Source organism: Armigeres subalbatus, chromosome 3 (assembly GCF_024139115.2).
Source record: "Armigeres subalbatus isolate Guangzhou_Male chromosome 3, GZ_Asu_2, whole genome shotgun sequence".
NCBI lineage: Eukaryota > Metazoa > Arthropoda > Insecta > Diptera > Culicidae > Armigeres > Armigeres subalbatus.
The window spans coordinates 285,654,414-285,669,188 of record NC_085141.1 but is presented as its reverse complement, the minus strand read 5'-3'; positions in this window follow the sequence as shown (position 1 = coordinate 285,669,188).

Below are 14,775 nucleotides of genomic sequence, written 5' to 3'. Positions count from 1 at the left end.
GATTCGGAGCGACCATTTCGAAAATATCTGAAATTTTGCACAGTTTTTCAATTTCATCTAAATCGTCATTTTTTGTTATCAAATCTTCATATTGAGTCACGACTAAATTTTTAAAAGGGTGTGTGTGAAAATGGTTCAAAAGTATTCAAAACGCTGCACAGCAAAAACGGAATGTTCGATTATTATGATTTTTTCAGCAAAGTTAGACAACTAAATTGATTCTTAAGAAATTGTACACAGTGGTAAAAAAATATCATTTTTGTCACAAAAACTCAAATATCTCAAAACCCTATCTTTTAACGATCGTATTATTGCCTGATTTTCTCAAAATTGCACGCGGCGCACCCTTCAGGAAAGGTACCGCCGCGCTTTCTGCACCCCATTTACTTGATTCTTAGGGGTGAAAAGCATTGCGGTGTATCGTTTGGCGCGGCCGTACCTTTCGACAGTCATTTGCCGCGTGAAGTTTTGTGCAAGTACCCATTTGGGAACATTACAAACGCCGCGCAGTGTATCATATCCAGAAAATCTGACAATATTGGTGATGGTAAACTAATAAACAAAAAAGTTACAACATTTCAAACATTTCACAATTTTCACATTTAGTAATCTGTTTTTCATCGGTAGAGCAGAGCGCAGGAAGTTCGAAAACGACAACAACTGAGGAATTGACAGAAGTATCAAGGGCAGAGAGCCTTGCCACCGCACCATCACCGAAATCTGTTTCAACAAATCAATCGAAAGATGAGTGTATCCAAAAGGAACGCAATATCGAACGCTTTAACGAGGGCATACCGTGCGGGACCGAAATCCGTACAATCCGTATCAATAAATTAAAGGAGATTAAAGGTAATTAATGTAAGAATAATTAATCTTATCCTGTTCAGATACTTGACAATAAGCTTTTAGGGCATAGAATTGGAAAGAAGGCTTTGAAATTAAAACAACAAAAATCAAAAACAAATCTCCACCCACCAAACGCGGAGTTTGTGCCGCCATTTTGTTTTCGGGTAGAGCATAATTGCACCAAAAGAAACTTTTTTTATTGCTAATTGCAAATCATTACATACGATAAGCGGATTACAAATCGAAGGGATCGCTTCTCAAGGTGCGTATCGATCTATTTAGTCAATTAGACTGTCTCAATTTAAATATTTAGTTAAGAAATAACTGTACGGATTATGAATCTTTGATTTGAAATCCGTCCACTGTGGACGGATTTCGAGTCAGGTGTAGTTGATTTAATTCATTATTTTATCATGTTTTTCTTAGTTTTTAATGAGTAAATGTGAATCACTTCAAAAATAGAAGCCTTCATGCGCCTGTGTCAATGACAAACGTTTTATTTACATTCGATTCCAATTTTCTAATGACTTTTTCATATACTAAGGTGCTTAAGTGTACGGATTTCGATGCCCCACGGTAGCTGGGATAAAAGTGACTCCGATTAAATGGAGGAAGATGGACTACGTTTATTACCCGGAGAAAACATACCGTGAAATATACGAAGCTGTACGAAGAAACCGCTTCAAATTAGGACCTGATGATGTGGAAAATACAGACTACGATGAGGTAATTATAAATATGAAGGAAAGGTTCTCGAATGCAGCCACGACAAGGAAAGAAAAATGATTGATTTTGTCGATGCTGCCAAGTTCGTGATCTATTCAGGATGCCATTGATGAGTTCAAAATCAATAGAAATACAGTAAAAGAGGCAAAACAATTGAAGAATAACTGTCTTTCAACCAAAAATACTAGGTCGAGTACTGCATTAACAGATGAGACAAAAGAAATAGTAGTTCAATATTTTGAAGATGATGCATTAAGTCGTGCTATGCCTGGTCAAAAAGATTATGTATGAGCAAAAAAAGATGGAAAGCGTCAAGCAATCCAAAAACGATTAATGATGACGACTTTGAAAGAAGCGTACACACGCTTCAAGGAAATTCACGATAATATTAAAGTAGGTTTTTCCGCATTTGCAAGCCTTCGGCCAAGGCAATGCAAGCTTCTTTCCAATTCAGGAACATATAATGTGTGTGTGTGTGCACAACCCATGAGAATATTAACTCAAATTATCGTCATTGACGAGAAAGACAGCCACGTGCTCGTACCGCCCCCAGTAATAAAACCACCCATCGAGAAGAAAAAGCGATCTCCAGCTGGATGGGGGGAAGAATTTTTGTTTCAAAACTACATCATCCCATAGCGAAGACATAATTTTATCCGGTGGATGCTTCTTTCAGTTGAATTTCGCATTAGTTTTCAAAAAAACTGCCTTTTGCAACCTTTTTTTTCCCAAGAGGGGAAACCGACGATTTACTCTCACGCTCTCTTATCATCGGTGATGCGTGAGAGTAAATAGTCGATTTCCCCTCTTGGGACAAAATGTTGCAAAAGGCAGTTTTTTTTTCGAAAACTAAAGCGAGATACAGCCAAATGAAGCATCCACCGGATATAATTATGTCTTCGTTATGGGATGATGTAGTTTTGAAACAAAAAGTCTTCCCCCATCCAGCTGGAGATTGCTTTTTCTCCTCGGTGGGTGGTTTTATTACTGAAAGGTGGTACGAGCACGTGATCTCTACAAAACGCTAATTAGACCGGTAGTCCTCTACGGACACGAGACCTGGACGATGCTCGTGGAGGACCAACGCGCACTTGGAGTTTTCGAAAGGAAAGTGCTGGTACCATCTAAGGTGGGGTGCAGATGGTGGACGGTACGTGGAGGAGGCGAATGAACCACGAATTGCATCAGCTGTTGGGAGAACCATCCATCGTTCACACCGCGAAAATCGGACGACTGCGATGGGCCGGGCACGTAGCCAGAATGTCGGACAGTAACCCGGTGAAAATGGTTCTCGACAACGATCCGACGGGCACAAGAAGGCGAGGTGCGCAGCGGGCAATGTGGATCGATCAGGTGGAAGATGACTTGCGGACCCTCCGTAGACTGCGTGGTTGGCGACGTGTAGCCATGGACCGAGCCGAATGGAGAAGACTCCTATATACCGCACAGGCCACTTCGGCCTTAGTCTGAATAAATAAAAATAATAATACGAGCACGTAACGGTCTTTCTCGTCAATGACTGAATGACGGTAATTTGAGCCTTAACCTTATTTTACATACAGTGAACGTTCGCTAATTGGGTTTTTTCTAGTTGGGGCGCTTTTTAGTTGGGGGTTCGCTAATTGGGGCGAAACCCAATTAAAAAGCAGCTAAACGTCAGAATATGATGTAAAAAACTCGTTGACGTTTTGATTCCGTGTTTGGCGGGATCGATATTTTCTGGCGCGTAAAATTTTCCTTTGTTCAATGCAAAAAGTAAACAACATTGACGCTTGTCAAAACGCCCCAATTAGCGAACGGCATTCGCTAGTTGGGGTGAGGTCGTGCCCCAATTAGCGAACGATCACTGTAGTTTGAAAAGAATCAATTTAACAAAGGATATTAAAATGTTAACTGGTAGTTTTTTGTGTGAAAATACAACATCAAATTGCTATCAACGATCTTGTTCGGATTGTCCAGATTCTTCATCAATGAAAAATACTTTATTCGCTGTGTTTGAAGAAAAATATATTGATCAGTTATCATTTGACCAATGAGTGACCACGGATAGGTGTGACCTAAAAACTATTGGTAAACCTGTAGATGAGTTTGTGTCATATTCTTGCTTGAAATTGGAAAGTTTAATCCCTCACGATTTCATTAAAACACAACAATCCAGCTTTTTAAAAAATACAAAAAATGCATTACAAAATGGTGAATTTTTAGTCATTTGTGATTTTTCTGAAAATTACAGCTTTGTATTGCAAGATGAAGCGCAGTCCCATCACTGGAACGTACAACAAGCTACTATTCATCTATTCGTTATTTATTTTTTATGAAAGTACGCAAATTGATCATTTTAGTTTTATTTTAATTTCCGAAGATTAAGGACACGATTCAGTATCTGTAAAATTGTTCATTGCCAAAATGATTAACTTTTTACGCGTTGATAAGAATAAAATAGTTAAAAAAACACAACAACATCATATTTGATGTCTGATGGAGCAGCGTCGCAGTACAAAAATCGTAAGAATTTTTCGAGCCTATGTCAATTTAAATCAATGTACGGAATTGATGCTATTGGAGGAACAATAAAGCGCATGGCCACAAGAGCAAGTGTAGCCAAAGAACGTAAGCATCCAAATAAAACTGCGAAAGCACTTTTTGATTGGGCGAATCGTAGAAAAGAAAAAGATTTAACCAAATTATCATTCTGTTTTACTACTACTGAAGTGTACGAAATAAAGACTGCAGAGCTCAGCGAGCAATATAATAACGCGAAAACGATCCAAGGAACCCAAACATTTCACTGTTTCATTCCATTGTCGGAAAATAAAATTTAAGCAAAACTATACTCAAACTGTGCTGATAATAACTCAAAAGTGTTCGATATTGTAAAAAATTTAAATAAAAATAAATAAAAAATAAGTATTAATAAACTGTTTTCATGATACCATAACCCATACCGAAATTCAAACCCAAAACTCTTAGAGTTTCTATAACAACATTGTGTAACTGCCGCATTTAATTTAATAATTAGGATAATATGATAGATCGAGTAGAGATCGATCATGCTCGGTAAAAAAAATATTAAATGTCAAATCTAAGATTATTTTTGTGATCTGTTAATTCATTTTTATTTTTCTTTATACATATAATATACATAATAACGATGAATACATAAATATGGAATATCATAGAAACAACTTGTAAAATTAGGAAAGCTTTGATCACCGCGTGACTTTATCGAAATTAATTTATTAGCTTTTTTCGGTGAAGGGAGTTTCAAAGCGAAAGGGAGTAGATGGACTGAACTCTGTTATTTTGCCTGTCTTGGTACAGTGATCACCACGTCACTATTCAAGCCGTTCCTGGCAGAATAACAGCGATTTCAACAATGCTTGTTCTCTAATATGGCCCTCTGCTAATCTTCAGTTTCTATTCATTTCACACTTGCCGCTAGCTTGCGGTGTCTGTATCTTCATTGTATCTTCATTACTTTCATCTACTCCCTTTCGCTTTGAGTAGTATAATTATCACCGAAAAAAGCCAATAAATTAATTAAAAAAACTACTTGTTTAACTCACGAAAGGCCCTTAACAATAAAATCAGCATCAAACTGCGATTCTCGAAAAAATGCTCGGATTTTTTTTGTTTACTATATGTGAAAATTGTGAAATGTTTGAAATGTTATAACTTTTTTGTTTATTAGTTTACCATCGCCAAATTTTTATGGTAGATAGCTAATATAATGGACCGTTTTTCCTAAAAAAAATACTTTCGTAAAAAGATAGGGTTTTGAGACATTTGAGTTTTTGTGACAAAAATGATATTTCTAAACGTAAACAATTTTTTTTTCTACGGTGTGCATTTTCTTAAGAATCACCATTTAGTTGTCTAACTTTGCTGAAAAAAATCATAACAATCGAACATTCCGTTTTAGCTGTGCAGCTTTTTAAATATTTTTGAATTATTTTCACATACACCAATTTGAAAAGTTAGTCGTGACCCAATATGAAGATTTGATATCGAAAAATGACGATTTAGATGAAATTGAAAAACTGTGCAAAGTTTCAACTCAATAGAAAATCATGAATTAAAAATTTTCTTAAATTTTGATGCTGTGGCTTGGAATCGCTCCTTTATGATTATTGTAATCTTCTGTGATCTATTTTCGGAAATGGTTGAAACAGTAAGTATTGCACGTTTTGTTCGAATAAAAAAAATCCTAGGAATTTCAACAAAAAAATAAATTACGTAAATCCAAAAAAACAGTTTTTGCAAAACCCACGCTCTCCTAAGTCTTGTTGGGCCGATAAAATCAAACTTTAAAGGGGTTTAAAACGTCGATGCTCAGAATCACAATCAGGCTCATTCGAATCGAGGAAAATCGAGGGTCTGTCCATGGTTTGAAACTACTGTGGGACATATGTGGATGGATTAATAAAATTCAAGGGTAAGGTGGACGATTGCCAGAATCGCTAATCGGACCTTGTAAAATCATAAACAAAAAGTTAGCCTGAAGTGGATTGGTTGAAAGCCGGAATCCCCATCAGTCCTTTTCAAATCTTTTGCCTTTGGATAGTATGGAGATGCCACTGGTCTTTGATTGATCGGTGTTCGGAGTTGGTCAGAGTCGCTATTATACCTCAACGGATCAAGTGGGTTGGTTGGTTGAGGAAATTAACACCGGATCTATTCAGATAAATGAAAATCCTTTTCTGGATTGGGTCTGTTGGTGCTCTGGAGGCTCTTATACACATAGTTGGTCGATAGAATCCAATTCTGGAGTGATTTGATTGATAGTCGGAAACGCCATCGAAATCAGGAGGGTGAAGGGAAAAAAATCAACTCTCGAGTTGATTAATATTAGAAAAAGAAGGAAATTGTCCTACGAACAATTTTAACCAAGCAAATATTTAGGAGTTATTGAAATTCCTCGATATAGACGCGGATATAACTCAAAATTATTCGGAGTACATGGAGTTTTCTAGATTAAACGAGCAAATTCATATCAAATCTCAAACCCAAACCACTACTTTCTGGTATCATATACAGGAGCAAAAGAGCCCGTTCGGAATTTGGTCAATCACTTGATCACTTGGTTATGGATGTAGGGGAAAAGGGGAGAGCGTTTTGGGTCCTCTTCCTCTATTCTTTTGAAGCAACCAACATAAAAAACTGAATCAATTCTTCATTATTCATTCCTCACTACTGGAACATTACGGTTTAGGAAGACTCTCGGTGGCCGTAATAGTAACTTCATTAGATTAGATTTATTATTATAGAGCAAACATTGATTTTAGCGCCCTCTTGAAGGCTGACGCCCTTGCTCGCTACGGCGTTGCGTTTTATTTATTTATTTATTTATCTAAACAGACATGTACCGCTTTCGCTGTCATTTGCTTACACAAAATTTATATTTTTTAAGTGAAAATTATATTTGTTACCAGTTATATTAATGAATTGATCAAAATTGAAGATTAAAGTTTCCCCCATAGACATTAAAACAGTTGTTAATGAGAGGACGCTTGATGTTATATCTCATGACATCTCAGTTGCATGCCAACACTCCTCTCGCTGCGATTCCTCCTCCTTATTATCTTCCCAGCTGGGACCATATTCTCAAGCACCACACGCTTCTTCGATGGCTCCTCCGTAGGGTGATATATTCTTGCCCATTCACGGCAACTTGGGCGATGCTGTTGTTTGTTATCATCATCTCAACTCTATGCGCACCACCGCCACCGCCGGCCGCCGTTCAGTGAAATCAAACGCGGCTATGGTACCGTCGCATCGTACGTTGGGGTCGGGAAAACAGGTCTCATCCTCAGTTTCACGGGAATCGCCATATGACCGCCTCCCAGATGCCATGCGTGTAGGGTAAATTGATAGGCCTCTAACTGGGTTCACAGTTCCACAGCCGGTGATTGCACGCACGCATACCTCAGTTATTCGCACTCTATCAAGCTTAAGCTTTTCATTTATTTTATTTTGATATCAAACAGGTGCCTTGACAGCCAACAGTGAGTATACCCACTTCGGCCGCACAAATTAATTTTCCGTCCTGAGGAGAGATGTATGAAATCAATTAAAAACGGTGACAAGCAACGCTTTTTCTTCGGGAATGCCGGACTAGGTTTCGAGAACAACCGCCTGTCGTCATCAGGATCCAGTCTCGCCTGGAAATGTTGGTCAGTTGTGAATCCGATTCAACGTGACTGCTGACGATTATGATTATTGTCTACGAACAACGTTAAATTAAGCAAATATTCCAAACTAGTATCAATTTATGATTCTACTAATTTCAATGGTCATCATACGAAGAACATTCCAGAAGATGTCTCAATTCAGTTCCTAATAAAAAACGACCCTGAATCTTTGTTTTTAACATTAGCTAGTCGGCGGTCGTCGGTGGTATGTGACGGTGTGAAATTGATACAGATAAATTTGCATAAAAGCATCGTTTGTTATGAAATATTGGAAGATAAACTAATATCACACCAATTTGTTTCATTTGAATATTGGATTCCATTCCGTATCGCTGTTGTTGTCGGCTGTTGGAAGTACGCGCCTTCCCTCCAAGGCTCGTATGTCTGCTTATGATGATATGTGGAGGGATGTTTTGCTGATTGCCGAAATTTGTCAACCTAGTTAATGGTCGACATATTTTGAGTCATTTTATGAGAGCCACATATGACGGAATTCATTGCTGGAGATTTGAGGTGTTTCCAGAAGATGACGTGTGCAGTATTTCAGAAGCGTGTGACTATTCAGGAATTAGTTTTATTTTTCCTTTTCCCTTGACGAAACCTTTTTTAGGTGCCCTGTTCTCACTTCACGAGTTAAACAGGTACTATTCTACATATTTCTTTTTTTTTTATTATTTCTTATATAATCAATAAGTGAGGTCACCAAGTATATGGTAAACAATTAAACATTTGATGGCTATTTTATTAAAAACATCAGATCAATTACAATAGTAATAGCAGTCCGGAAAAAATATCCAAACGTAGTGGAATTAAATGGAGAGTACTAAATTCATCTTAGACGGTAGTAATAGCAGTGTTGATACAAATTTTGATGGTACTAGTGATTACGTTACGACATCAACTTTATTCCCAATGCATTTTGTACACAGGTATTAGAAAATCTACGGCATGTCTCAGCTTGTCTAAGACTCGAATTCCCATAATCGATGCCATAAAACCGTAATATCGACAGTGTGTTACATCTCACTTGGATAAACTAGGACAGGAAGTCCCATTACTTCCAACGAGCGAACACGCGCTCGATTACTGCACCATGATTAAACGCAAACACGCGAAAGTAGCGAAATGTAATAAAATCCTCCGCCAAGCAAGCATCGTCCTCGTTGTCGTGGCACTTCATTTATTTCGGAGTGCCGCGGAAGGTAATGAAAACCGTTTCATAAATTCATGTTGTTCTCACCTTACCACCATTTATAGGATAGTCGGCGTGCTCCCCATAACGAGAGAGAGAGAGTCAAGGCCCTTAGGTGCCTTTAATATCTTCATTTGATTCAATAAGAGCTTTATTTTTCTTTCACGACCGCTTAGGAACCCGGGAACTGCGGGCTGCAAAAATTGAAGGAAGTGCAGCGAAGCGATCTGAAAATGAAAGATTTAATGAAAGCTTCTTCGTTTCTGTCGGAGAAACCCGATGCCTGGCTGCGGTAACCTGCCTATTTAATAAATGAAGTGATTCTGGTGCAATTTAACCTCGTACCGAAACCGTCCAATGAGGCCGTTAGAGAGTTATCAGTTTGAAAAATGGGACCATTAGGAGAGGAGAAAATCAATAATCTTAATTGGGACTTTACCCGTAATAGATTTCGTGGTTCACAGAAGTGGTGTGGTTAATGGAATTGGATTTATGATTTGCAAATAGTTGTAAATTGAGTGAAACTTAGTCATGATGGGACATCTTTGTTGCCATATATTGCATGTGTATTAGGTAATCAAATGTTACTCTTGACAATTTTTGAAAAACTAAGTATGCAGAGTGGCTTAGAAATACCATATCTTTATGCCCTCCAAGTTTCATTCGATTCTGAGATGGTGCTGCCAATCGCTGGTCGAGTTGGCGTGAAATTCGTCATATGTCTGTTTTTAAATATACAACTGACAACCAATTTAAATTTAAATAGTAGAAGATTCAAAGGATTGAAATAATAAGGCTATGGATAGAATAAATTGATCTAGAATACTTATATGCTTTGAGCCGCATTAGACTCAAGAAATAAAAAGATTCAAATGAAGTACACTCAGCGCCGTAGCGTGAGGTTGGCCAGGTTGGCCCCCGCCAAGGGCGTCAGACCCATCGTGTTTGCTAATCAGTCAGACATTTTTTTATGAGTGTAGAAACTCTTCATACAACAAAGTCGATAAAGAAGATTTGTACTTCAAATCAGATTTAAATTGTAAATGTCAAACTATATTCAATTTTGATGCGGCAAAAATGGCTTCAAAAAAGTTGTCAGGTTCTGCGAATCGGAAGTTGAAATCTGAGCGTGAAAAACTTGCAGCTTCGCTTTCGGGTAATCTTGGTGACTGGTGACTGTGATTTTTTTTTGAATAGCGTTGTTTCCATGTGTGATGTGTGTAGAGTGGAATTGAGCTAATTAATGCTTTAATGTAAAATGTATTTATAGATTCATTTCCTGTTGAAAAAAATTCTAATGATTGCCCAGTTGTGGTTTCGAATTCAGGTAAATACAAATCAAATTGAAAACCTTTTCTTATGCTAAGTAAATGTCCCATGCAGAGTCAGACCAGATAGATGATCGTAATGTGCCGACGATGAGCACATCTGTAAATTGTATTCAATGTCAATGAAGGTAATAAATAAATATTGTACCACCATCGGGGGTGAAAATAGGTCAACGTTTCAAAAACTTAGAATGCTTGTAGAATAGATATGCTACCTTTTTGAACGACAGTCGCTTTGACCCATTCTCACATCCGATGAGGGTACGTTGAAAATATCAGAGTCAACTGTTTTCAGATTCATTCGCATTACCATCAATTCATGTAGAGAAGGAAAACAGCGAAGGGTCGAACTTATTCATAACCTATGAAGATCCGGTTAAGTGGCCTATGATCACTGATAAATTGCGCACTGTTCTTGTAAAACAGGGTCCAAAAACAGTCAATATCCATTCGTTTGTTTTTCCTGTCGACGATGATGGAAGACATTTTGACAAAAAATGGTTTTTCAAAATTCTGAAGAACGGCGATAATGTGAAAAGGCACTGGATACTGTACAGTGAATCCAGAAATGCTTTGTTTTGCTTTCCTTGCTTGCTTTTCCACAAGAATTTAAAAGCAACCCTATTCTCTGATTTGCAACACGGATTCAACAATTGGAAGCATCTTAATCCCTGTGTTGAGCTTCATGAAAATTCAAATCAGCATCGAGAATCATACATGAAGTGGAAGACATTTGAGAAATCTCTACATGTAGGGAGAACGATTGACATGAATCTGCAAATAGACATTCAAAGAGAGGCAGAAAAATGGCGGAACATTTTGAAGGTTGTTGTAGACGTCATAATTTATTGTGCTCGGAATAATTTAGCTTTTCGTAGCAAAAGCTATGACGGTGAAAGTTTCGAAGATGGAATTTTCCTGAATACTTTGGAATTGATAAGTCATTACCACCCTCAATTGGCAGCACATATGGCTCATGTAAAAGCGAACAAGTATGCACTGAGTTATTTTTCACCTCAAATTCAAAATGAGGTCATAGAGTTGCTAGGATCTAAAATCAGAAAAGAAATCATCAAACAACTCAAAGCCGCTAAATATTTTTCCATAATGTTCGATTGCACTCCCGATAAAAGTCACAAAGAACAAATGAGTCAAATTGTACGGTTTGTGGAACTCTCAGATAGAAATTGCGTGATCAGAGAGCACTTTATTGATTTTATCCATACTAATGAAAAGACAGGCAAAGGATTATCTGAAGAAATTTTGAATAAACTCAAAGCCGACGATTTGAACTTTCAGTTCTGCCGCGGCCAGTCTTACGATAATGGGAGGAACCGGCCGGCAAACATAGTGGTGTGCAATCACGTTTAATTCAAATAAACGAACTGGCCAGATTTGTGCCATGTGCAGCGCACAGCCTTAATCTAGCTGGCTCTCACGCGGCAAGTTTATCTCTTATGATGAACACATTTTTTGGGAACGTACAATGGGGCTGTCCATAAACCACGTAGACTCTCGAGGGGGGGGGGGGGGTTCGAAAAAGTCTACGATAGTCTACGAAGGGGGACGGGGGGTATACCAAAAGCCTACGTAGACTTTTTATTTTATTTTTTTTTAAACGATTTATACAGCAGGTTTGTTCGAAGTACACTTGTTGATTTTTCTTAGGATTTTCCGTTTTTTTTTTGCATGACTTTACCGAAATAATTTTGTGCAATTTTTCACCTAAAATGTAATGAATTTCACTGAAGTAAAAGTCATGGATTTCACCAAGAAAATCTTCTGTGTTGAGCAGGAAAATTCTCCAAAGTATTCTATAAAAACTATCGAAAAAATTTCAAAATCTCCACTTGGATATGATTTCAGATTCTACTAGATTTTTTTTTTATTTTCGGCAAGAGCTTCTTTGGAAACTATGGAAATTATGTCGTACTTCAACAGGTTTTTATTTTTTTAATTTACATTTTTTGCCGAAAACTAATCGATGAGAATCCCCACCAGCAATTTCGTAGCGATTGGTCCATTATAAACAAAGGAAAAGTCTTTAGAATGCCCAAAAAATATTCTTTGGAATTTTTCAAAGGGAATTCTCTGGAATTTCCTCGAGAAACCCTTGAGAATATCCACTGGAGATTTTCTGGGAAGACCCCGAATGTTTTTTTAATTTCGGAAATTATTTGGACAATCAAGGACAAGCAAAATTCTTCATGCCTTTGGAAAATTCCTCGTAATTTTCTTCAGCGGTTCTTGCATTAGGAATTAAATAAATTGTTGAAAACTTCCACGAGAAATTACTTGAATTTTCCTTCAAAAACTGTTTGAATTTCCTCTTAAAAAATCCAGTTTTTGTAAAAAAGCCTTTGTAGTTTTCATGAAAATTTATTCGTATTTTTTACTTGAAATTTACAAATAACTTGAAACTCTCTGGAAATTCTCCATAATTTCCACTGCAAATTATTCAGAAAACTCTTTGGAACGTCCATTACTCAAGAAATTGCTCTAAATTTGCATAATAAATAGAAAAATATCTTAGGAAACCATCTTGTATTTCCAGGATGAATGTTACTGAATGTCCGTTTTTACTTAAAATTACCTCGGGAAATAATTCTAAATTTAAACGGAAAATTACTCGGGGTTTTTTAACGAGGAATTTATAAGAAAATTCAGCGGGATATTGCACGGAATTTTCAAGAAAAGCATCGGAATTATCACGGAGAATTCTTTGGAGTATTACCTGGAAGCATTCAAGGTTATCAATTGGTAATTTTTACGAAATTTCCACGCAAAACTTATTGAAATATAGATTCGGAATTTCAACTCGACATTTTTCGAATTTCTGTAAATTCTCGCTTAACTTTTCAAAAGGACCTAAGTAACATTTTTTTCATGAATTAATTTGAATAGCGCAATCAACAGAACAACATGAAAGCTATTGATTGCAGTATTCAAATTAATTCATGAAAAAAATGTTACTTAGGTCCTTTTGAAAAGTTAAGCGAGAATTCGTCGGTTTTCACAAATTTGAACCGACAAATTATAAGACAGATGCGTGACAAATTTTAAGCAGTGGCGCGCCGATACAAACGTGTCAATGATGGTGGCGCACACCTCTAGGAGGAATCGAATTCAACAGAAAATAAATTAATTGGCTTTGAGATTTGATTTCAGGAGCTATGGAAAGAGAATTAAATTTGATTTCCTTTCAAATTGATTTTCGTTTTGTTGGATTTTGTTCAGTTTGATTTAGTTATGTTTGTAATTCGAGTTACATTGTAATGTTTACATAGCTGAATTGCTTAAAATTGAATAGGTTGATTTCCATATTTTTCCAACACATATGATGTTTTGTAAGGAACGCGCGGAAAGTAAGGAAAGCCTCTTCTATGGCTCTACATAGAAGACGCTCTAGAAGAAGAAGTATGTGAAAAAAGAGGGGCGCCAAATGAAGTCTTCGTCAAGGGCGCCAAACTAGCACGCTACGGCTCTGAGTACACTAGGGTCACTTTTCACAAGGTTTTTATACGGGTCGCTTTTTACGCGACTTTTATACGTGGATTTTAAGATTCATTGCTTTTTTACGCGGTTTTCGGAATTTAGGGAAGGTTCAAGACTGGCGCCAATCCAGCTTCCCACGTTCATCATAATAAATAGTGGATGCTATGAAATGATGACAAGAACTGCTTCCAGACCAAGTTCCAGACACTGCGCTGGCAAAGCAAACGTTAATATCCTCGTTACCAATGACATCCATTGAGTTGCTTATTTTACCATCAACAATGGAAATTACGCAATATTAATAAAGTTCGATTCAAATCTTTCAAAAATTTGCTTATTTCTATTTAATTTCAGATGTTGTTTTGAAATAGGCTGATATTGATACTTAGTCAGCCTGAACCCAAGTGAAACTCGACAAAATTTTACCAGCATTTTATATTACTGATTTCAGAGAATCTGTGTCAAAAGGTCGAAGGTCAGAAGGACGACGAAAGGAAAAATGGCCGAAATGACAAGAGGTCGAAGGAAAAAAGGTAGAAAAAATGACAGAAGGTTTAAGGAACAGAAGGTTGGAAGAAATAACTGGGTCAAATGGACGAAAGGACGAAAAATTGAAGAGATAAAATAGGCAGAGGTTGGAGGTTTCATTCCATTAATCATCAACTGTCTTACGAGTTATGCTTTATATTTTAAACAGGCGCTATTATTTAGAATTTCCGTAACCCTCAATACCAAAATTTCTGTTTTCGCTCAAAATCACTATTTTGCTTTCTAAAACCGATCTGAAGACATTTCAGGCAAAAAAAAATTAAAATTGCGATTTCCTCAATTTCCCTTTTTTTGAATTTTTTTTTTTTTTCAGTTTAAAATTATTTTTTGTCCAGATTTGAACAAGTATTGAACTTTATATTATTGATCGACATCAAAAACTTTTCGAAATCTAAACATTCAAAAATTACAAAAAAATATCAAAGAACCTCGTCTAAAGGCGGTCTTG